Source organism: Chelonia mydas, chromosome 26, assembly GCF_015237465.2.
Source record: "Chelonia mydas isolate rCheMyd1 chromosome 26, rCheMyd1.pri.v2, whole genome shotgun sequence".
In the NCBI taxonomy this organism is placed as follows: Eukaryota; Metazoa; Chordata; order Testudines; family Cheloniidae; genus Chelonia; species Chelonia mydas.
Window position 1 is genome coordinate 586387 of NC_057859.1, and position 22722 is coordinate 609108.

The 22722-nt window shown below is 45.1% G+C and overlaps 1 long non-coding RNA gene across 1 annotated transcript; it reads left to right on the forward strand.

Annotated features, from left to right (window-relative positions):
- Positions 1 to 24: 24 nt before the first annotated feature.
- On the forward strand, positions 25 to 12374 carry LOC122463875. Its single transcript, XR_006287562.1, has 3 exons — positions 25 to 105; positions 11008 to 11071; positions 11442 to 12374. It is a non-coding gene; the product is annotated as an uncharacterized LOC122463875 (long non-coding RNA).
- The last annotated feature ends 10348 nt before the right edge of the window (positions 12375 to 22722 follow it).

Below are 22722 nucleotides of genomic sequence, written 5' to 3' on the forward strand. Positions count from 1 at the left end.
ACGGGCCCGCGGGCTCCCTGTGGTGTCGGGCCCCGCCCGGCGGCTCAGCGCCCCCCCGCCTGGCGCAGCCCACGTGCACGCCCCCCCCCCATGGCACAGCCTAAGGTACGGTCGTCCCCCGCCATGGCAGGGTCCCTGGCACGGCCCCTCCCCCCCATGGCACGGTCTATGGCACGGCCCCGCCTCCCCCCCATGGCACGGTCCCTGGCACGGCCCCTCCCCATGGCACGGTCTATGGCACGGCCCCGCCTCCCCCCCCATGGCACGGTCCCTGGCACGGCCCCTCCCCATGGCACGGTCCCTGGCACGGCCCCGCCCCCCCATGGCACGGTCCCTGGCACGGCCCCGCCCCCCCATGGCACGGTATATGGCACGGCCCCGCCCCCCCATGGCACGGTCCCTGGCACGGCCCCGCCCCCCCATGGCACGGTTTATGGCACGGCCCCGCCTCCCCCCCCATGGCACGGTCTATGGCACGGCCCCGTCCCCCCATGGCACGGTCTATGGCACGGCCCCTCCCCATGGCACGGTCCCTGGCACGGCCCCGCCCCCCCATGGCACGGTCCCTGGCACGGCCCCTCCCCCCCATGGCACGGTCTATGGCACGGCCCCCCCCCATGGCACGGTCTATGGCACGGCCCCGCCTCCCCCCCCCCCCGTAGCACGGTCTATGGCACGGCCCCGCCTCCCCCCCCCATGGCACGGTCTATGGCACGGCCCCGCCCCCCCATGGCACGGTCTATGGCACGGCCCCGCCCACCCCATGGCACGGTCTATGGCACGGCCCTGCCTCCCCCCCCATGGCACGGTCTATGGCACGGCTCCTCCACCCCCCCGTGGCACGGTCTGTGGCACGGCCCCGCTTCCCCCCCCCCATGGCACGGTCTGTGGCACGGTCCCTGGCATGGTCCCTCCACCCCCCGAGGGGTCACCTGATGAAATTAATAGGCAGCCGGTTTAAAACAAACAAAAGGAAGTACGTCTGTGCACGATGCACAGCCAACCTGTGGAACTCATTGCCAGGGGATGTGAAGGCCAAAAGTATAACTGGGTTCAAAAAGAATTTGCAAAGTTCCTGGAGGATAGGTCCATCAATGGATATTAGCCAAGATGGTCAGGAATGCAATTCCGTGCTCTGGGTATTCCTAAGTCTCTGACTGCCAGAAGCTGGGACTGGATGATAAGGAATTGATCACTCGATAATTGCCCTGTTGTGTTCATTCCCTCTGATGTATCTGGTACTGACCTCTGTCAGAAGACAGGAGGCTGGGCTAGATGGATTATTGGCCTGGCCCAGTGTGGTCATTCTTATGTTCTTATCAAGCATGCTATGATACTGACTATTTTTCTGGAGCCATAGGGAGCACTCACAGACACAGGGACGCCATACCATGCATTATGGGCCATGTGGAAGAAGGCATGGAAGCAGTTACTTAAAAAGCTGACAAACAGAAAGTTGAGGCAAAGCAGTGTGGATGGGGTGGAAATGGTGTGAAGCTGAACAAGGGAAGATAAGTAGGGAGAGGGCAAAGTTATATAGGGCAGTGTTTCTCAATGGCTGGTCTGTGGACTGGCGCCAGTCCACGAGATCTCCCTGACACAGTTAAGGAAGGCAGCAAGCCAGTGCCTGGTATCAGAAGGGTTGAGAAATGCTGATACAGAGTATGGAAGGTGGTCACAAGCAGTTTGAATCTGAAGCAATCGTAGATGAGCAGCCAATGGAGGGATTTGAGTAGGGGAGTGATATGATCAAAATGGCAATCAGGGAAGGTGACATTAATGACTACATTCAGTCTTGCCAACCCCAACCATTCAAAATTCATGAGTCAGGCCCCATAAATCATGAGCTCTTCAAATTTTATTGAATAATTATTTTGGGTTTTTTTAATTTGTCTTTCGCTTTTTGAGTCTTTAGGGTCATGTTTTTCCGCTTTTCTCTGCAACCACAAGATCTGGAAACATTTTTTTAAATGAAAGTGGAGACTCTCCCATAATTACATAACTGTAGGAGCCGGGGCTTTAAACCACCAAATGTCGTGAGACTTGTAATAAAATCACGAGAGCTTCGAACGCCGTGTTTTTGATACGGACTAAAGGGACTGGGAGCCAATGACTGTATGGAGGAAACCAGAGAGGAGGTTGTTGCAGTGGTTGAGGTAGGATACAACGATTTGGCTTTGGGAATAAAAGGATGGATCTCAGAGAGATTGAGCAGGAAGGAGTGGCAGGATTTGAACATGGCCTGGATCCAGACTCATTCTCTCTTTCTCAATAGGACTCAGGACATACTTGAATTTTTTAAAGACATTTTCCCTATCTGTAAAATCAGATTATTGACTACTACTGATATTTTCATCTATTAAAACTGATAGCTTCAAGTCCGTCATACATGGGCACCTTTGCTTGTTTGGTTTCTTCATTTCCAGTTTGTAGCAACGTACTGAGCTGTACTGTAAATATCATCATCTCTATTGATTATGATATTCATATCTTGCTCTAAATCAACCCCTAGCTTCAGACACTCTTGAAGTGTCCTCCTTGCACTGAAAACATCATTAGCATGCCTGATATGACAACATCTGTTCTCTCCCATTAAAACGCTCTGTTCATAACACTACACATTTCCATTACAGCATAAAGATGGAATAGATACTGTGGCAGAACAGAGCTTGACTCTTGACCTACTTTCCTGATACTTAACTGCTTTCTTGTGCCTTTTAAATTCTGAATTATGACCTTTTGGTTATGGCACAGACAAATTGGCCAACTCCAACAAAATCCTGTTTTGTGAAAGAAAGTGCTTTGGTTGCATAGACTCATGCTTCATTTAACCAGATGTTTGCAAAGAATACTCTTCATACTAAATGTTATTAGAAATACCCCCAGGAACATGGATATCTGGATTTTTATAGCCCCTCCTCTGCTTGTTTTTGACACACATTCAGTTGTTTGGTGCTCTACTCAACAGCTTCTACTAAAACACATTTCTTTACTTATTCTATGCACAATGTGTTGTGTGCCTGGATGCCATGGTGGCACATGTAATAAATAATAAATATACTTCCTCTGGATTGTGGGCTGAAATGATTTCTGAGGATGAAAGATACGAGAAATTCACATCCTTTAATAATTAGCACAGTGTGAAGAGTGTACATTTAGCTGCGGTAGCGGTGGAGGACAGGAATGGATGGTGTGCAAAAAAAATTGTCTAAGTTCCCAATTCTTTTTAAAAAACTATTCTGTTTGGCCATAGGCCAAGAAACACTGTTTTCCAACAGAAATACACATCCTGCATTCCCTTAAACCTTCTCACGTTGCTTCTAAAGTAAGACGCAAACACAGGAAATCTCAATGTTTGAAATGTCAGTGGAATTCAGATGAAAGTGAACCATAAATGCCCTCTGGACGGTCTTTATGTTTGATATATTGAACTCCATCCAGCTTTCTGTGGACACTTTTTCTAGGAAAGTTGATAGAGATTGGCCATGGTGTCTGTGGCCATAAAGTCCCATCTCCACGTTGCTGTGCAACATCTTGTGTGCCATTTGCACCCTGGCTGTCACCTTTTTTACCCAGAGGAGGCTGCATTTATGGGGTGATATAATATAAATATCAGTAGAGAGAGAATTGGGGAAGTGCTTGGGGCTCATTAGATGGAACGTGATGTATAAATGTAAAATATTACTGTATTAGATGTTACAACAAAGGGTCAGATCTCAGAGAGAGGTTCACTTAATTACTGGCTCATTGACTCATACTGATCTGTCTGTATAAGTGTGATCAGTGTTCAGGCAACAGGAGTAAGAACTGATTTAAATTTCATGTCGGTAATTGTACAAGTTTTGCTGCATATATGTACTACAATGTCATCATATTCATCACCTGCAAAAGGAATGCTCAAGAAAGAGCAGTCTTTTATGAAGGATGTTGCGGCCCCAATCAACTTTTGCCAAGGGCTGCCAATGAGTTTTCTTCAAACTTCTCATATGAGTGGAGCTCTCACACTAGCTGGTTGATGTACCATACTAGTTGCCACTCAGCATGCAGTCCCACACAGGAGGTTTCTTAACTCAACCTGGATCTTCATAAGGAACATTATGGGATGTACACATGTTCTGAATAGGAAAACGGGCACACTGCCCCTGTCGAACGAGCTAAATCCTGCCCTAGATGTGTGAGCAGATTTGGGCTCTTAATTTTGCAGGGGGGATGGTAGTGGAAAACGAGCATATTGCTGAGCTGTGGCCCCAGGCAGCCATGAAGTCCTCTTGGAGTCCAAGCAGTATAAAGGTTCTGGCCCCTCTGCTCCCTAACTCACCGACCAGTTCCCTGTTACCACCAAGGAAACTATCACTGTCCTCTTTTTTTTTTTTTTTTTTTTTTTTAAATTTACATTTTCAAGGGACATTTCATCAGTATCCTTTTCTCTCAACCTTGTTTTTCTGCTTTTCCCTTGAAACTGCAGGACCCTTTACTGGCACTGCTTTGTTCTTCTCTGCATAGTTGGTTTGTATAGATGCACCCCTCCCCAAAGATGCTTCTTTGCAGGCGTTGTGTGTATTCCTGAATTGTTTTACTGGTGTTTTTAGACATATCTTTAGCATGGGGCTGTTTATACCTAATACTCCCATCCTGCCCCAGGAGACTGGTTTAGAGGTGCACACAGATTCCACAGCCTCTAGCAGGTCAGGAAGAAAACATTTTGTTTTGCAGAAACAATCCCTCCAACTTTAGCAGGTGAGTTCAAGAAACTCACCATATGACCAGAGAGCCCAGATCTGTCACAGTGATGACTGAAACCCAGAGACAAATCGTGTCTCAGCTATATTTTGTATTTGTTTTACAAGACCTCCTGTGTCAGATGCCTTCTAATGCCAAAGATTGTCTTCCTGGGCTCAGAGGAGCTGCTGTATTTGGAGAGTAAAGAGAGGCCAAGACCTCTGAAAGCTTCAAGCAGGGATTGGACATTTCTATCGAGAACACTCATATCCAGCATTATAATAGTTAATGCTAAAAAGACTTTTTAAGGAGTTAAAAACCTCGTGCTTCAGGGCCAAAGCCAACCTCTAACTACTAGGCCTTAGGAGGAGATCTGCCCATGGCTGCCTTAGATGGATCTGTTAGTTCTGATCCAGTCTGGCAATTCCTAGCTTCTGAGGTAAGGAGTTTTCCTCTTTCATTATCCCATCCCAAGAGCACTCTACCCAGCTCGCTCTTCCCACACTCCTCCAATAAAAAGGAGAACTCACTTCCCCTTTTGCTGAGTTAATAGTTTCTGTACAGGGAGTGAATAAGGCACTGCTGATGTAATGCTGGGTTCTGAGCCTCTTCTTTAAAACTCCCAAAGTCCTTTTCAAGATAGATCTTTGCTCCCCCCCCCCAGCACTTCATCCTATTTAATTGGCTGCAGATAGCCATGGGACTGGCCATATGGATTTAATAAGAATGTTTTCAGTATCTCCTATGTTGTCTCCTACATCATATAGAAAGATGTGTCAAACACATTTAATTAGAAACAGATGGAAATGAATCCTTATCTTGGAAATGAATCCTTATCAATTAACTGCCCAGAGCTGTCTGGGCAACTTTTCATCATGTAGGTAATTATTAAAATCCCAAAGCTGTTTGGTCTCCGGTTCAGACTCACATTAGTCTGTTGGTGTCCCAGTGACTTGGTGTCCCAGTGTGACGCCAAGTGTTGCCTGCTCAATTTCTAGTGTCTGATCCTCTGCCATTGCCATTGAGCAGGGGGTTGGACTAGATGGCTTCCTGAGGTCCCTTCCAGCCCTGATCTTCTAGGATTCTATGGTGTTAAAGGGAGTTTTGCCATTAACTTAGTGGGAGCAGGATTGGGACCTAAGTTAGAAAGCAGCAAATAAACAGCTCCCATTGTCTCCCTGTGCTGCTGAGAATGTCAGCAACTGACATGCAAATAGTCTACATGAAACTCCACCACAGAGCCTCACAGGCTTGTGAAAATATTCACTCTCCAGGCTGTTACTGCCCAGAGTGTTAATTTCATTGTGTTTTCTTAGGAAGCTGAGCTGGTGGGAACAGATTGGCATTTGCTCCAAAATTATTCCAAGTTTATTTTGCTGATAAACATATGATAATTTCCAGGCCCATTAACCTTTGACCTTCAGACTCCTGCTTTTGCTAGATGCAAGCAGGGTCAAAGGTTATTTAGTATAAGGAAACCTTGAAAACTAGTTATGAGAGCTGGGCAATCAGCAAGAAAAATCATCTCTGTGAGTTTTAGACTAGAATTTTGCATCCACTATAGTCACATCCATTTTTATTCACTTTATATTAAAATTAATCAGAACAAATGATTGTGCAAAGTGCATTTCAGGCTAGTAGCTGAAATCACAAATTTGTGGTGAAGCAAAATTTGTTTGGGGCAGAAATAGTTTATGAAGGTTAGATTACACTCTCATGAAACATATTGCCACATGACTTAGTGTGACACAACTCAAATAGTGAACACTCGATGGAATACTTGCGGTGACCAGTTCCTCAGCTCATGGTCTGGTGTTGTTTGCACCAACAACTGATGATTGTAAACAGCAAGGAAATTTATAAAAGCTACAGTCTGTTCACAGACAAACCATACATAAGAAAAGGGACAAAAAGTCACAGAATTACTTGTTTCTTGTGAATTGTTTGCTCAGCTCCACATAAACCTGGTTGCACCAAAACTTCCCCTCCTACCACTTCCTCTGGTTCTGCCACAATAACCCACTCGGTCTTTAGAAAGCTTATTATGTTGTGGGAATGTTTCTATTCATTAAGGGCCTGATCCAAAACCCACTGAAAGACTGCCATGGACTCAGTGACAGCTGGATCATACTGCTCTTTTCGAACACTCTTGTCTTAACAATAACACAGTATTCTCAAGAAGCTCTGTACATCTAAACCCTGGAACAAGGCTTTAGCCATTTTAGCTAGTTTTAGTTGGTGTTCGCCGGAACATTTGCAGCTCTCTGTCACCTTGATTTGCAGCACTTTTAAAAGCACTTTTTACACTCAAAATATAATAAAAATGATAACGTGAAGCAATTGGGAAAGCTCAGGTTCTCACAGGGGAAAGATACTGCACTTCCTACATAGCTGTTGCATATCCCTTCCAGAGGCAAGGTAATTATTGAAAGAGCTTTCTCTGATATTCCATACACTCTGCCATGTGCCCATAGGACTATCCACCACTGTTCATACCCTAACGCTTATCTGCATGTATAGTAAATACATACATAAATAATAACTCATCTTATGCAGTGCCACTGGCATGTATGGAGCTTTGCAGGCAATTAAAAAACAAGTCCTGGCTCCAGGGAGGCTATAGTCTAAATTAGCCTAAACACAGTGAGCAATGAGAGTAAACAAAAGGCAGAGCATAGGAAGATGAAGGATACAGCAGTGACTGACCCTGAGATGTGCTTACTGTTACATACAAGTATCATTAGTTCACCTTTTTAATATGTTAAAATTAGGCTTCCCTGGATAGTCAGTAGGTGGCACTCTTCCCCTCTAAGTGAGTAATGATCTGATGCCCCACATGAAATTAGGGGGCACATTGCTGCTGGCTGGGCAGTCTTTGAGAGGGGATGCAAAACTGGACTGCAGACCCTTGGGACTTTTGCAAGAGCAGGCATGTTAACCCTGATGTCCAGGCCAAATTCCACTTTGGGTAATTACATCCTGCCTTTGTAAATTCTCCCTGGAGTTTCATACGATACAGTATTCTTCTTCACTCCCTCTTGGAATTGCTTTTCTGAAGCAGTCGCTATTAAATACCTTTGCTGTTCTGCCCTAGAAGTAGCTGCACATTGCTGCTGGGAGTAGTGGTTGTGATCCCTGTATAGTGTACCTACTACGTAAAAACTTTGGGTTCCTTTGAGTTGGAAGGTATTATTAATTATCATTATTATACAGTGTCAGATATTGGTGGTTTTCTTCTGACACATACAGTTACTGCAGTTAAAATTAAATGCAAGATTCTTTGAAGCTAGCTAGGAGACCCTAGAAGTGTCAATCAGAGGAGAATGAAGATGTTCCCCATCCATATGGAACTTCTGAGGGTCCTACAGGGTATTTTCTCTTTGCGTGTACAGGTGTCACGTTACCATGCTGATTCAGAGCTGAAGAGACAGGGTTGAAAGAGCAAGAATACATTTTCCAGAACCCCTGGGAGCCCAGCATGGATATGTTCTGGGTAACAGGAAATTACATTTGCCCAGAGATAGTTTAGTTTGAAAGCTGTTTATATAGTGGGAAAATCCATATGCTACAGCTAAATGGGATCTGGATTTAATGACATTATTTAGAAACATTTTAACTAAACAAAAATGTAAGACAAGAGTGAGTGAGTCTTCCCGGGAGATGGAATGCTTCTGTTTAGTATAACAAGTGTAAATGTGGCCTCCACAAAACCTCGGAGAGAGGGCAGTGCCCTCTCAGCAAATTAAAAAACCAGGAAAACAGGAAAATGAGGGAAAGAGTTGAAAATTTTAGAGCTTTCTATATTAAGTGGTGGATGTGGGGTTAAAACAAAGCAGCCTCAGAATACTGCATGCCTGAAGCCCCACTCATCAACAAACAGTGTTTAAGTCACACAGGAAAGATAATGGGACTGAACATTTTTGCAAGACCTGTTGGCTACTTATTTAATGCATGTTCATGTTAATTAACAAAGTATTTACAAAGAACTCCTGTAGAACCTTTTGCTAATAGAGACACACAGCACCCCATCCCTTCCTCCCCCAACCTCCACAGCAGGGAGTAGTTCTGTAATTTGCCTACCAAGAAAAATAATCTAGAATCTTTTCTTTTCATTTCATGTATTGAATGCTTGAAGTATGAGGTGGTGACACATTTGGCTGCCTCTTCAAATGTGCACTCAGAAATAGCTGTGATAGGACTTGACCTTTCTGGCTCCCAGTCTGATTCAGGCAGAGTATGTCACAGATGGAATGCACTGTGCCCCAGAGGAAGAAAGCTGACCACCCTATGCACTAAGACTGGTTACCATCCAGACAAAGGGCCACAGGACTCACAGTGTTAATGAATCCTGGCACCTGCTTTATGAAATTGAGGAAAGCTGATCAGATAGTGACAATTAGTGGAAATCTGGAAAGAAAAAAATAAGGCGAAAGATATGGCAGGTGCACATGGGCCAAGTAGTTTAGGTTGTTAATTATTCAGTATTATTCCTAAACACTAATCCAGAGCTAATAGGGGTTTTTACCCTGAAACTGTGGGTAATTTTGGTTCTTCTGGAAGTAAGACACCGATTGCATAGATTGCATAAGCATCTAAAGAGATTTAACCCCCATGCCCAGCCTCCCTGAGCTGTGACTACCAAGAGTGGATGTTTGTCTGATGATAGAGAAAGAAGCCTTCTATGGATTAAGTAGAGGTCATTAAATTCATTTCACTGGTGACCTAATGTGTACATGACCTTCCTGTCCTGGTGTCAGACTAACTCACTATGTCCCCTAGGCATCTATCTGCACTAATATTGGCCAGAAATCACTAGGTCTGTTCTACTCATGCTCATATTGACACAACAGCTCAAAACCAGTGATGGTTACCACTTTGTTCTAACATGGAGCTTTATCATCGCCATCTATAAATCATTTTCCATGGTATTGCTGACATAAGAGCTGGGCTCTCTAGTCCACTTCTCATTGGAGCTGGGTTTCTTTGGTCATCTAACTTCCTCCATCACATAAGGGGAATTCAGCTCTCTTGTAAAGTTTTCCTCCATTAAGAAGTATTACTGAAGCATCATAGAAATTAGAGATGGCAAATCAAAAGCTACTGGGAAACCACAAGATGGGTTACTAGAGGCCACCAGACAATGGCCAGGCTCTTGGACTGATATCTTCTTCCTCTTGGAAGGAGGGGGAGGTCTAGTTTGAGCCATAATTGAGCATTTTTGGCTAAGCCATGCCTGTATAATCTGCAGTCTTAGTTCCATGGTTCATTAGTCAGACCCCAGATGGCCTTTTGTCTTTGCTTTTTCTGGGATTCTTTTTCTCCCTTGGAAGTTGTGAAATCACAAGGCATCTGAAGATATTATTCTAAGGTTAGGAAATTAGCTAATCAGTGAAATGCTTATTAAGATAATTATTGGAAACCATTATTTGGTGCAAAAATCATGGGTGGTTACGTTTTATTACTATTGTTTCCTCTCCTCCCACAATGGCAGTTACGCCTCCCTGTTTGTCATCCCTGCATAATTGCTGCAGTGCGTTTGTCCAGTTGCTGGCAACGCTCAGATCAAAATGGCTGCTCAGCGGGATGTGTTGGCAGGCTGTTCAAACTTCTGGTAATGTGCATGGTGGACGGTCGAGTTTTCTCACGCTGCACCACAGGCAAAGAGCTAGAGCAGCCACATTTCAGAGGGCATTAGGGAGTCCGGGCTCAGGTCTGTTTGCTGTAGTAGAGATGCCAGAGCCCCAGGTTTGAGACCCAGGTAAAACAGCCTTAACCTAGGGTCAACAATCAGCATAGAGGCTAAATCCCTGGTTTCTCTAACCCAGCATCTGCTGACTCAAGTACTACTCACCCTAGGCTTACACTGTAGTGTAGACATTCATTTATAGTCTATCAGAGGGGCTGGTTGGGCTCTTGGAAAGTTTGAAGTCCCTATTCATTTTGTATCTGTTACCACTGTATCTCTTTACTAACTAACTTTTATCCCTCTTCTTGCTGCTTTTTGTAGGAGATTGTATTTTTATTAAAAATAATAGGAATAAAGTTAGAAAAAGCAGGAAAATGCCTTTATCATAGGGAATCATTATACTTTTCTTCTTGCTTTAATAAATCTTGACACCCCCTTGCTCCAGCTCTGAGGCTTTAATAAAAGAACAATTTATTACAACCCATTATAAACAGCAAGTCATGTTGGGACTTAGAGACATTCCTTCCAGATTCATGTTTCAGTGCCTTTGTTTGGAGCTCTACTGAACAATTGATAACCTAGAAGCCTCTGCTTAATTACAGGTGTCCATTCCCATGCCCACTGCCTCTTTCCTTCTCAGCATCAGAAGGCTCAGTGCAGAACCAGGTACAGTATCAATTACATGATGCTTTCTCATGCAGCTTTTGTATTAAATACATGCAAATGAAGAAAGCTAGCTGTCTGGCTGGCTACACAGCCACTAATAGGGCTGGTCCAGGATTACTCCGGACTTCTAGGCCAGTAGAAGCAAAATATTTTGGGCTGGTCAGTTGCATTATTTGTGTAACTCTGACACTGATGCACAATGCTGTTCAAGACATGAATTGAAGAGACTCCTTGAGCCAAAGAGCTTACAATCTAAAAGATGATGTATAGCAAACAGGTCACAGGCTTAACTCAAACCCAAACTTCTCCATCGTGCAAGGTCTTTGGATCTGGTGTTGAGGTTCAAGTGCCATCTCTGATTTATTTTTAGGAGCACCACCTGGTGGGATGATGGCAGCATAATGCTTTGTGCAGCTTGGACAGTCCTGTATCTATGCCCAAACCCACGGAACTGAACAGAACACCAGCCCAGCTGGTCTCAAAGAGAAACAGATTGGATGTCTGTCTAAAAGATATGCTCTAGGTCACCAGAAGTCACTCAATAGTGCTTGATAATGTCCACCTATATTACAGGTAGGAATAACTCCCTGCTCTGCTGGAATCACTGGAGGACATTTTATTGGCTGTGTTATGCAGGAGGTTGGAAGAAAACTCATCCTAAGTCACTTCACTGGCCAGGAATTCACCCAGGATTCTAGACTGAAATTTGCTGGTGGAAAAACTTTTGTTTCATATTTTGTTGAAGTTGAATGTTGCACAGTTTGGAGAACATGTGTTTTTTCTCCCAAAACTTTGTTCTGTTGCAAGCAGATGGATGAATGGACAACCCTGAAATGATTAACCCTGTGTGGGTACAGATAGCCTGCAAACCTTGTAGGGCAGCCCTAGCCTGCTGGCTGACTCACTCCTGCTCATGTGTGGCTTGGGCCTACTGGTCTGAGTGGCTAGCTGGGATGCATCCTGCAAAGAAGAAGTGGAGTACAGAGATCCAGTTAGTGTTCACACTTTTCATGAACCAGCAAGCACATCATCATCATCATCATTCCTGTAGTGCCTAGAGACCCCATCTGAGGTTGGGGCCCCATTGTGCTGTGTGCTTTACATGGTACGAGATGGCCTCGTCTCCAAAGATCTTAAAATCCGAATAGACACTGTAGACATGGGAGAAAGGAATTATTCTTCTAATAGTTAATACGATGTAAGTATTGCCTTCAACATTGTTACTGTCCAAATTAATTTGGAACTGTTTGGCAAATCTCTAGTTACCATGGCAACAAAACTACACATTTGAATGTATTAAAAATCACACAGTAAATAAAATCACATAAAATTCCAGAAGTTGCATGTCAAGAACTTTGGGTGCACATGTGTGTCAGAGAGCGCAATGGCCACAGACAGCTCAGCCTGTGTAGCTCCCATATCTGAACAGGCCTAGATTAAAGAAGTGTGGAGTCCTTTGTGCCGTTCTGAGTGAATTTAAGACGAGGTTTCTTAACAAATTGTTGGTGCACTTGTTTGGCACATCTGCAAATGTAAATGACCAAGCCTAAGTGCCATAAAATGCAAAAGTGACTCAGCCCATCTTTTCATTAAGGAAATTCTCTTTTTCTGTTAGTTCTTGGCATCATTTTGTTAAAACACTTCATTTTCCCCCCAACATCTTTTTCATTCTTGCTGAGAAAAGGATTATGAAATTTTACAGTGCAGTAATAAACCATTATTATTTATTAAATAAGAAGGCCCTGTAAAAATAGAAGGGAAATTCAATCCAGATGCTATCTATTTCAAGGGCATTTGAATTCCAGATGTTGGTAGTAAAATGTGGTGTCTAATTCATGTTGTTGGACAGAAAATGCTCCTGGCTGGGTAACCTGCCCTTACTTATTGAGATTGTGTATTGTTTCCTGGGCCCGCCCACCTCAGGCATGTTAGAAAAAGTGACAGCATCTAACTGTGGGATTAGACTTTATTCCTCTGCTGAACATACTTTTCTGCATTTTTATGGCTCAGGGTGAGATTGTAAGCACATCCAATTGACTTAGTACTTGCTTTATGAAGGTAATAAACCAACAGCTCATAGAACCCCGCAGCCATGTTCGTACAAATGATCTGAGAGGATCAGAGCCATGTTGAACACAGACAGTTATTCACAAATCACTATCAAGTGTTAGGATAAAAAAAAGATCAGAGTGTGATACCTCATTGGCCTGCACTACTCATTATTCGTGTCCCTTAAGAGGCTGCCGACGCACCGTCTTCACACTGAGGCAGGTGGGTTCCACTTCACGTTTCACAGTATCTGAAGGGATCTTGGGCTAAGGAGAGGTGCTGGATTGGTAGCCCTGGAGAGCAGTGTATTCTGCTTAGCCCTAGCCAGGTACAGCATCAGCCGTGGTAGTGCAGCATTGGCCCCCCCGAGCCCCAGGCCTCCCATCAATATGCAGCATCACTGCTGTGAAGGCGCAATAATTTGACCTGCATGCTCCCTTAATATGTATATGCTGTCTGCTCTGAGAATGTCTGTAGGGCACTATTCAGCCCGAATGTTTGCTCTGTGCCATAATCACAGTCTGTTCTGAGGGGGAATTTCCCTAGGGAGCCATTTCTGCCTTTCATGGCTGCCCAGGACTGCTCGGGCAGGAGTCTCAAACTCTGCCCAGCCTGCTATGGAGATTGAACCCTTGGGAAATATGTGGCTGTGCCCAGCCCACTACGACCCCTGGCTGTGTGGCCCAAAGGCCTCTGCCTGCTGGGCTCTGTTACGGGCTGAGCAGATAAAAGAGTGATTGTGGTGAGTAGAGTGGCCTAGCTTGGTGCCCTCCCTGGTCAGCTAAGACAGGAGATGCACACTGGTTTCTCGGTAGAGAGTGCACCATTTTGGTACGTTGTGGATAGAGAATATCGCTGAACGTGGGACATCACATTCTGTCAAACCAAAGTGAGGCTTTACTGTCTCTCGGAATGTCTCTATGCAGGCTGTACTGGGGGAAGCATGTAGGAAATGACATACAGCATAATAGGTAAACAGCTCAAACACCACGTCGTCTGCTAAGGATGCTGAAAGCAGATAGTGCTGCACGGTTTGGATGCAATAAATGGGTACTGTAGGTAGCCATGCTGTGAGAATGGGTACTTAGTTACCACCAATGTGGGGGCATTAGAAATACCTGGATAGATAGATCCAGAGTCATTTTAGTAACAAGGGGAAGTTGAATTGGTACCTGAAGGTACTGTAAGGCATCAAATGGCCAGTATAGTGGTTTGCTGGGGGAGCCCTTAAGGGCACACCAGATCCATAGAGCTTTTGCTTCCATGAGGTCTTTTCCAGAGGAAAAGCCTTGGCCTTGAACCCTCCAATCATTGAAGAATGTATCCTGGATGTTGCAGGGTAAAGAGTCAGCAAGTCTGTCCAATTGATCAGTCACTTTCTGTTTTTAGTGCTTCCCTCCCAGGACACAGTACCCAACTGGGCACTGATGCGCAGGCATCCGTCTCACCACTGGAGACCTTGGTGATACAGAAGGCCTGGAAACTCCACCTAAGCCTTCCTCCACTTGGTTCCATTCTATCTTCTAGATGATGCTTGCATATAACTGTCCCACTGTTCCCACACTGGGCAAAGTCTATGGAGGCTCCATTGGTAATGATGGTAGGAGAATCTTTCTCCACTGCTCTCTGCCTCTTGTGATGCTCCATCAAGAGGAGGAGGAGGTAAAGAAACAGATGCAGGGAAACAGCTGTTTATGCCTCTGAAGTGCCTGATATGTAACAACTGAGGCTAATGGGTCTGCTCCCATTAACATAAATGTTTTCCCAGGGACTGCAAAGGGAGCAGCACTGGACTGTCAAAGAGAAACCACACAAAGGTCACAAAACAAGGTTTATAAAAAAATAGAAAATTTGAGCAAGTTCCCGCTGAGAGATTGCCCTGAGAAGTGGAGCTTCCTTTTGTTGCTTTCATCCGCTGTTTCTGTCAATATCTGCTCAACATTGAGGAGCTATTTTAATGAGGACAGGGTTGGCAAGGCTCCTGTTTATTTTCATTGTAACTGTAAAGTAGATAGATCGATAGCTGCACCCCTCCATCGATTTCAGTGGCACTCCACGCATCTTCACCAGCAAAGGGTTTGTTCCTATATGTCTGAGAACTTCCACTATTAAATGTGTTCTGTGAAAACTTTCTAGTTCCCCTTTGCCTCCTCCTGCCTCGGAGACCTTGTTCTAAGGCATTGTCCCTAGTCTGTTTGTCACATTTACAGTTTGGTGAAGATATTGCTCTTGTGTGGATAGTTTCTGGTCAGTTCACTCCAGCTGTGGGGCATTGCCAGCACCCTGAGAGGGAGATGGCAGATTCTGACAGGGTCACTAAACACTCTGACTTTGAAGAACTTCTCCTTTTTGATGGCACCTTAGAGACTAACCAATTTATTTGAGCATAAGCTTTCGTGAGCTACAGCTCACTTCATCTGATACAGTGAGCTGTAGCTCACGAAAGCTTATGCTCAAATAAATTGGTTAGTCTCTAAGGTGCCACTAGTACTCCTTTTCTTTTTGCGAATACAGACTAACACGGCTGCTACTCTGAAACCTGTCCTTTTTGATGGTGGATTCAGCAGTAACACAGGAAGTATGCCCAGGAGCTGGTAAATAGAATAAAATAAAAATCAGAAGTTTGTGCTGGGATATCAGGGGATCTTGGCACCTACTTGCTCGGGTGTTGGGTGCTTTGGAGCTGCACAGTTAGAAAGGTGTGGCTTAGCTTGCTACAGGGAATTTTCCTGGGAGGTCCCAGGACTTGGAGACCCCCCCCACCAAGTCTCTTAAAGCAGAGGAAGATTGAGCACAGACCCATTGATTTGTGGATCCAAGTTCTGGCTGGCTGCAACATAGGCCAAGATAAAGTCATTCCCTTCCTGTTAGCTAGCCAGTCCTCTGAGGCACATGGGGTATCACACAAAGGAGGCAGTGGAAGTGGGATTTTAGGGCAAAGTTCTAACTGCAACAGACCTTTCTGTACAGTAATTATAAAATGCTAATGCACAATGACCAGGTCTCCAGGGAGTCCTTCTTCAAAGCCCTCATGTGGCTGTGGCAGGGGACTCCTGGAGAAGTTACAACTTCAGATCAGAATCACTAGCCTAAAGATCACACAGAGTGACTTTTAAGTGGAAATCACTGTTTTTTTTCACAATTAGATGGAGCAGGAATAATCAAGTGGGGCCAGAGCAATCATCATTGTTTATCTAATTGCCAAACAGAGTTTGGTATGACAGCTAGTTTTTGCATTGTTCTACTAATTTTCCACCTCTCTTCGCTATAAAACTGGTTATGTCTGCACACCGCATCACAATGAAAAACAAAACAAACATTTTTCAATGAGAGCTTTGAGAGCACCCAAAAGTGAGCTAAGTATTTTGGAGGCAAATCAATCAACTGTGCTGTTTATAATCTAGCCAATTTACAGTTATCAGACATGGCATGCATGCATGTGTGTGCGTGCATGTGTATGTGTTATGCATGCATGTGTGTGCATACACATGCGTGTGGAAAGGAAGAAGCACGAGACCATTTTTAAAAGGCCCTTTCCTCTTCATGTTTAACCCTGGCTTATTAGTCTGTTGTGTTCTTGGAGCTGAGACTGCTCTTATTTACTTGGGGGACTAGGCAGCCCTGCAACACAGTGAGGAGTGAAGTCACCTTCTCCCATCCCTGTGCTGAATGGTGCTTGAGTGGGATGGAGAACCAGCCTCTGGGTTTCTCATGCCATCACGGATCATAGGTCCTGCAGTAGCAACATTTCTTTTGCACGTTGCGTATGCATTACTGCTGGGCTGGCTATTCCTAGCAAGCTGTGTCCTGCTGCATCACCTAATTCATGGGGTTATTTGGTGCCCAGTCCCACGGACAGCAAGCTTGGAGCGATAGAAGTAGAGCGTTAGGGTCCCAAGGCTTCAAAAGGCACATGATTTATTAAAACAAAACCACACAGAAAAGAGAGTTCCTGCCTGAGAGAGAGACTGTGTTATTGTTATTGCAATACAGATTTATCAGGGGCTCGTTGCTGTGGTATCTGGGTGGGAGCGGATGAGGAGAGCATGGCAACACTGTACTGCAGGGGTAGCTAACTGGGATATGCTAGTCAGCAGTTGGCATTCCCATTAGACACTCAAGGATTTCTAGCAGGGCTGTTATATTCACATCACATTGAAACTCGATGCAGAATTTTCCTTCAGCCACAAGGGGACCTTTTGTGGCTGAGAAGAATTTAGTGTTCATGAAAAAGCTGGAGACCAAATTGCTGTGCTCAGCCAGATCAGGTACAGCACAGCATGGGCTGCAGCGGGGCAAGCTTCCCTTGGGTCCTGCCCCACCATAATGTTTCAATACTGACTCAGAGGGACCAGGGGCAGGGGGGAAGTTTAGTCTCCACAGCCTGGTAAGTCCTGAGTCACTCTGCTGCCCTGGGTAACAGAGAAAGTTCTCTGGGTTCTAAATAACCCCTCCATGTCCATGCGCAGCGGGACCACCGTATGCCACATTGCCGCAGAACCTGCAGAAGGAGCACAAGTCACCTAGCAAACTCCATCCCCTGAGTGGACCCGCCGCTGCTGACATCATCAAACACAGGAATAAGAAAGAGCGAGGGACCACGTCAGCCTGTTGGTTTCAGCACCACTGAAAGCAGCAGAATAGCAGGGCTTCCCACAGGTAAACAGCACCAACTGGCAGGGGGAGCCTGCTCCTTCCCAGCTCCTGCATGGGCACTGCAAAGAGTGGTGACTAGCAAGAAGATGCTAAATACCAGTCTTTGTAAAAGGAGACAGAGAAGTCCCTGTGGTGCTGCCTCTCCTGCCATCTCATGCTAGGCCCTTCACTTTGGGTTTCGTGTTTGTGAGTCTGAGAATAACCATTCCAGAGATTCTGCTGGGCCCCGGGAATTGCCATTCCCGCTCACACCCATGGCACCCACAGCCCAGGCTCCTGTCTCCAGCAGTGGCCAGCATCAGCTCGTTCAGAGCATGGTGCAGAACCCCCTGAGGGGGACAATTATGGATTCTAGTCTCTTTAAATGAAAGAAAAATACAGATATATTGCCCTGGTAAATCAGTGTTGAGGTATTTTATTTCCTTTGACTAGTGTCACAGGCTCATCTTTTAACTTTTTAACTGGTGACCGGGAAAAGCCCGAGTGCTGTTGTACCTAGTTAAAAATACATGGCGGGGCAGCCTGCAGGTATCAGTGTATTATTTATTGATTTGGCATTGATGAGGCCACAGGAGACCCTTTCCCATGGTCTCTAAGTGTCTACAAGGGGAGAAGATTTTGGATAATAGAGGACTCTTTAATGTAGCAGAAAATGGCAGAATAAGATCCAGTGGCTGGAAGCTGAAGCTAGACAAATTCTGAATGGAAATAATCTGCACTTTTTGTACCGTGAGGGTTATTATTTATTTGTATGACTGGAGTGCCTAAGAGCTGTAGTGATCGACCAGGATCCGAGGGTGCGAGGTACTGTACAGACATAGAACAAAAGGACGGCCCCTGCCCCAGACAACTCACACCTGAAGTATGAGACGAGAGACAATAGATGACTACAGGCCGCCCAGTGGAAGTACAAGGAGACAATATTGGTCAGCATGACTGGCAGTGGCAATATCGGAGCAGCTTGCCTGGGGATATGGTGAGTCTCCGTCACTGGAAGTCCTTACATCAGGACTGGATGTCTGGCTGAAAGCCCTGCCAGACGTTGCGAGCTTGATGCAGGCATCCTGGTGGAGTTCTGTGGTCTGTGTTATGCAGGAGCTCAGACTAGATCATAATGGTCTCTTCCGGCCTTAAATCTGTGGATCAGCCACTGCCACCCACAAACTGAAGCACAATGCAGCAGTGAAGGGGTTAATATAAGACCTATTGATTTACTTAGCTATATACAGAATATAGCAAAAGATCTTCCACCCAATGCCCTAGGCACTGCAGACAACGTTTGAAACAATATACTAAAATACACAGACCTGTCACTTCCCTTGGATCAGTGTTGACACACAGCAACAACAGCTATATAACCGGAATTCATTGGCCTCCCATCCCACACAACCCCCCTGGCATCCCACCTCTAGCCCCGTTTCCTTGTGATGAGCCTTGGAGAGAAGATGGACCTTGCAGCATGTCAGCATGGCTGCCAAAGCTGGTCTGTTGCAGACCTGGGGGGAGAGAGTTCCAAAGGCCCGAGACCATGATAGAGAAAACCCTGCCAGCTGCCCCTGTCCTTTATATCCACTGGGCTACAGCTCAGAGGGAGATGCTTCTCTTCCATAGACAGGTCCCAGACCATTTAGGTCTTTGCAGGTCAAAACCAGCATCTGACTGTTAGCAAATGTTCATCTTCCAAGGCCGCCAGATGACCCCTGGTTGGCTGCCTGTTCATCGATTCGTTCTGGTGGGAGGTGGGGGCACGTGGGAGAGCTGCTGGCGTGTTTGTCCTTTCAGTGCACTAGCACTGTGGTGTGGAAGCTGTTTCCCAATGCAGCCCTGTTCAGAACCTGTGCGCACCCTCCGGCCCCTCTCCCACGTACCCTCTCTTTGGGCTAAGCAGTTGGTAAATGTGATAATGACAGTTCTAATTTGCTGAGCTAAAGCTAAAACAAAAAGGCCGGCTAAGCAGTGGGGTTGCCCTGGGAACCTGAATATCAGCTGTGCCTACTATTGCTTCCTCCTTCAGCCCCCTGCAGGAACAGCCTGAACTAATTAGCCCTCTAGCACTCCATAATGAAGGCTAATAAACACCTAATGGGTTTGCTTGAACAAACAAGCCCCTTACAGACCATAGGAAACCTAGAGTCACATGGAGAGGCTCGGGGGAAGACTGAGGTTGAGGGCTTGTGTTACCATTGCCTCTTACCAGCTATTGCATATTGTGCCCCTGAGGCCGAGGGACTGCCTTGCCCTGCTGTCCACAATTAACGCCATTGCCAGAGCAAACGACTGTGGATCCTGCCTGGGATGAAATATCACGGTGAGAAAAGAAAAGAATTCTCGCTGTGCAGGTGACAAGCCTCAGTGGCTACTTGGTCTGCAAAACACTGGCTCATTTTATTGTTAGCTCGTCTTCCCGATTCTAACTTCTGTCACTAGCCTATATTGTCAGCTGTTTGGGGGCAGGGACTGCTTGTTTGTTCCTCAGTTGTGAAGAGTGCTGTCCAGTAGGGCTCTGGCCCTTGGAAGGGTCCCCAGGGCACTAGAGTAATACAATAATAAATTCTAATAATAATTGCTGTTAGTAATGACATTAATGTCTCGGCCTGTGTTACCCAAGAGATCCATCTTAGCCCGGCACATACATACCGGACTATCCAGATCCCGGAGGAAATGTGCTCAGAAAATAATCTGTTCAAAATACTGTACCAGATGGACTGCATTTTCCTAACCTTTAACTGGTTTCAATGTGCAAACAGTTAAGATCATAATGTTAACATTTTCTCAGATGTTTTATGTGCATATAAAATATTCTCAAAGAATGTGCTTTTGAATGCAAAGTTTAATCCAATTACAATTTTACTAGAGTTTATAAAAACATAAAAAGTATGTTTTCAGGGTGTCTAAGATCCTGTTGGCTTTTGTAGTAAACTCTGAGGCTCTCGCAGTGGAGTATAATTGCCACTACATAGGAGATGACTCTGTCGAGTTATAATTATGTAAATATGCCCGCATTTCAGTCCCATATCCTGTCAGTTCTCAGGATGAATGAGATAATGAACCGAATTAAAAACAAATATGTTCCTTCTTTTTACCAAACTGGAAGCATTTTCTTTTTTTGTTTTGTTTTCTGTTAGAGGCTAATGGCAAGACTTCTATTGACTGCAATGGGCTTTGGATAGGACACTAAAAGCACAAGTTAAAAAATAAAACACCAGCCCTAACTTGACTAGTAGAAGTTAATCATGCTGCCTAGTTTATCCCCAGGCTGATCCAAGCCTAGAACTCCCCGTCAGAGGTGGAGAGAGCAGCATTTTGAAATGTAGACCTCACAGAGATAATATGTGAGAATATGTTTTTCCATGGCTCAGTCCAAACCCAGAATAAGTCAGAAAAGGAGGCAAGTGGCCCTTCGTGGATGTTCATTTTGATACACTTGCTATTACATTGTTGGACTATAAAAGACAACAAGCATGTTAACTGCTGGGAATCCTTCTGGTTTGCTGTGTTCTTTTACATGGAGGCTTTGTTTCACTGCATGGAAATGTAAACCCTATAATAGGTCTCTTTCTGAAGACCTACTTATTGCATTATAGCATTTTAAGATTCGATGCATAAATAATTTTAACAGGCTTATTCCTATTCAGAGATGGTGAATAGGAATAACCCTGTTAAAATTATATAGCATGTGAGCATGGAATCGTAAGGAAGGGCAATAAATTACTCTGTTAAAGATACTGCGCTGCAATTCCATTCCATGCACAAAGCCAGCCAGTATCCCTCTAGGATGCAGCCCACTGCTCGGTAACAGACACAACCTCAGAGGAGCCTGACAGTCCTGCATGGTTGTTCAATGTTCTAAGCAAAAAAACACTGCATTTCCTTACGGCTGTAATTTTAAAAAGACAGATGGAGAGCCAGAGAGAGAGAGAGTCCCTGCTGCAGATTCCACGTGTTAGCAGAAAGGAACGAGCATTCCTGTCTAGTGCGGGGAAACTCACATACAACAGAGAGATTTTTTTTAACCTGGTAAATATTTTGTTAAATTACACACTGCTGTATTGAGGGGAATAATTTATATAAAGACCCATTAGTTTGTTGCAATGATTTTTTTATGGCTGCTCATGTACGTCTAAGGAAATACACGATGAACTAACACAAATGCTTGTTTCAATATTAGGAATGAATGAAGAGGGAACAGACTCTGCTTTAATGTCTGTCACGCAAATAGTGCAGCATCCTTGTCGATTCCACCGTGCTGCTTGCTCATTATACTGGCATAGACAGGCACAGCAATTTTCCATGTGCCAGGTACAACTCCACCAGGCAGGGCCCTGAAGCCAAAGGAAGAACCAGGATAATAAGTTGTTTTGAATAATTTTTTCAAAGCTGTGTGAGTGCCAGGTGGGTTTCAGAGTATGGCTGGGAAGGGTTAGCCCACACGTGGCCGTTTAGCCAAACTGCTCTCCCTGCAGGGATTTGAGAGCAAGGAGAGATCATGTCTTCTGCAGTTTCCACGATATGCTATGCATCCGATGAAGTGAGCTGTAGCTCACGAAAGCTCATGCTCAAATAAACTGGTTAGTCTCTAAGGTGCCACAAGTACTCCTTTTCTTTTTACGAATACAGACTAACACGGCTGTTACTCTGAAACCTCTCCTCTCTCTGGTGAGCTCCTCCACCCCCTCCCCCTTTCTTGTAGTGAATTTCTGCCGGACTCTGCCTCCCCAGCCCTCTGTAACTGCCCCCTGGACCTGGACTGAGAAGGTAATTTGAACCTGCCCCAGTGGGTATCCCGCTCAGTGTTTACAGAGAAAAGACAAGCGCAAGGAACAGGATTGTGTTTGTTATTTGTAAGTCAAACCAGCTGGGATCTAAAGGCTGCAGATCCTGTCTTTGAGAAATACCAAATGTCACTGCAGCTTGCAGCCACTTCGTTTTTTCCACAGAGGGTTGTT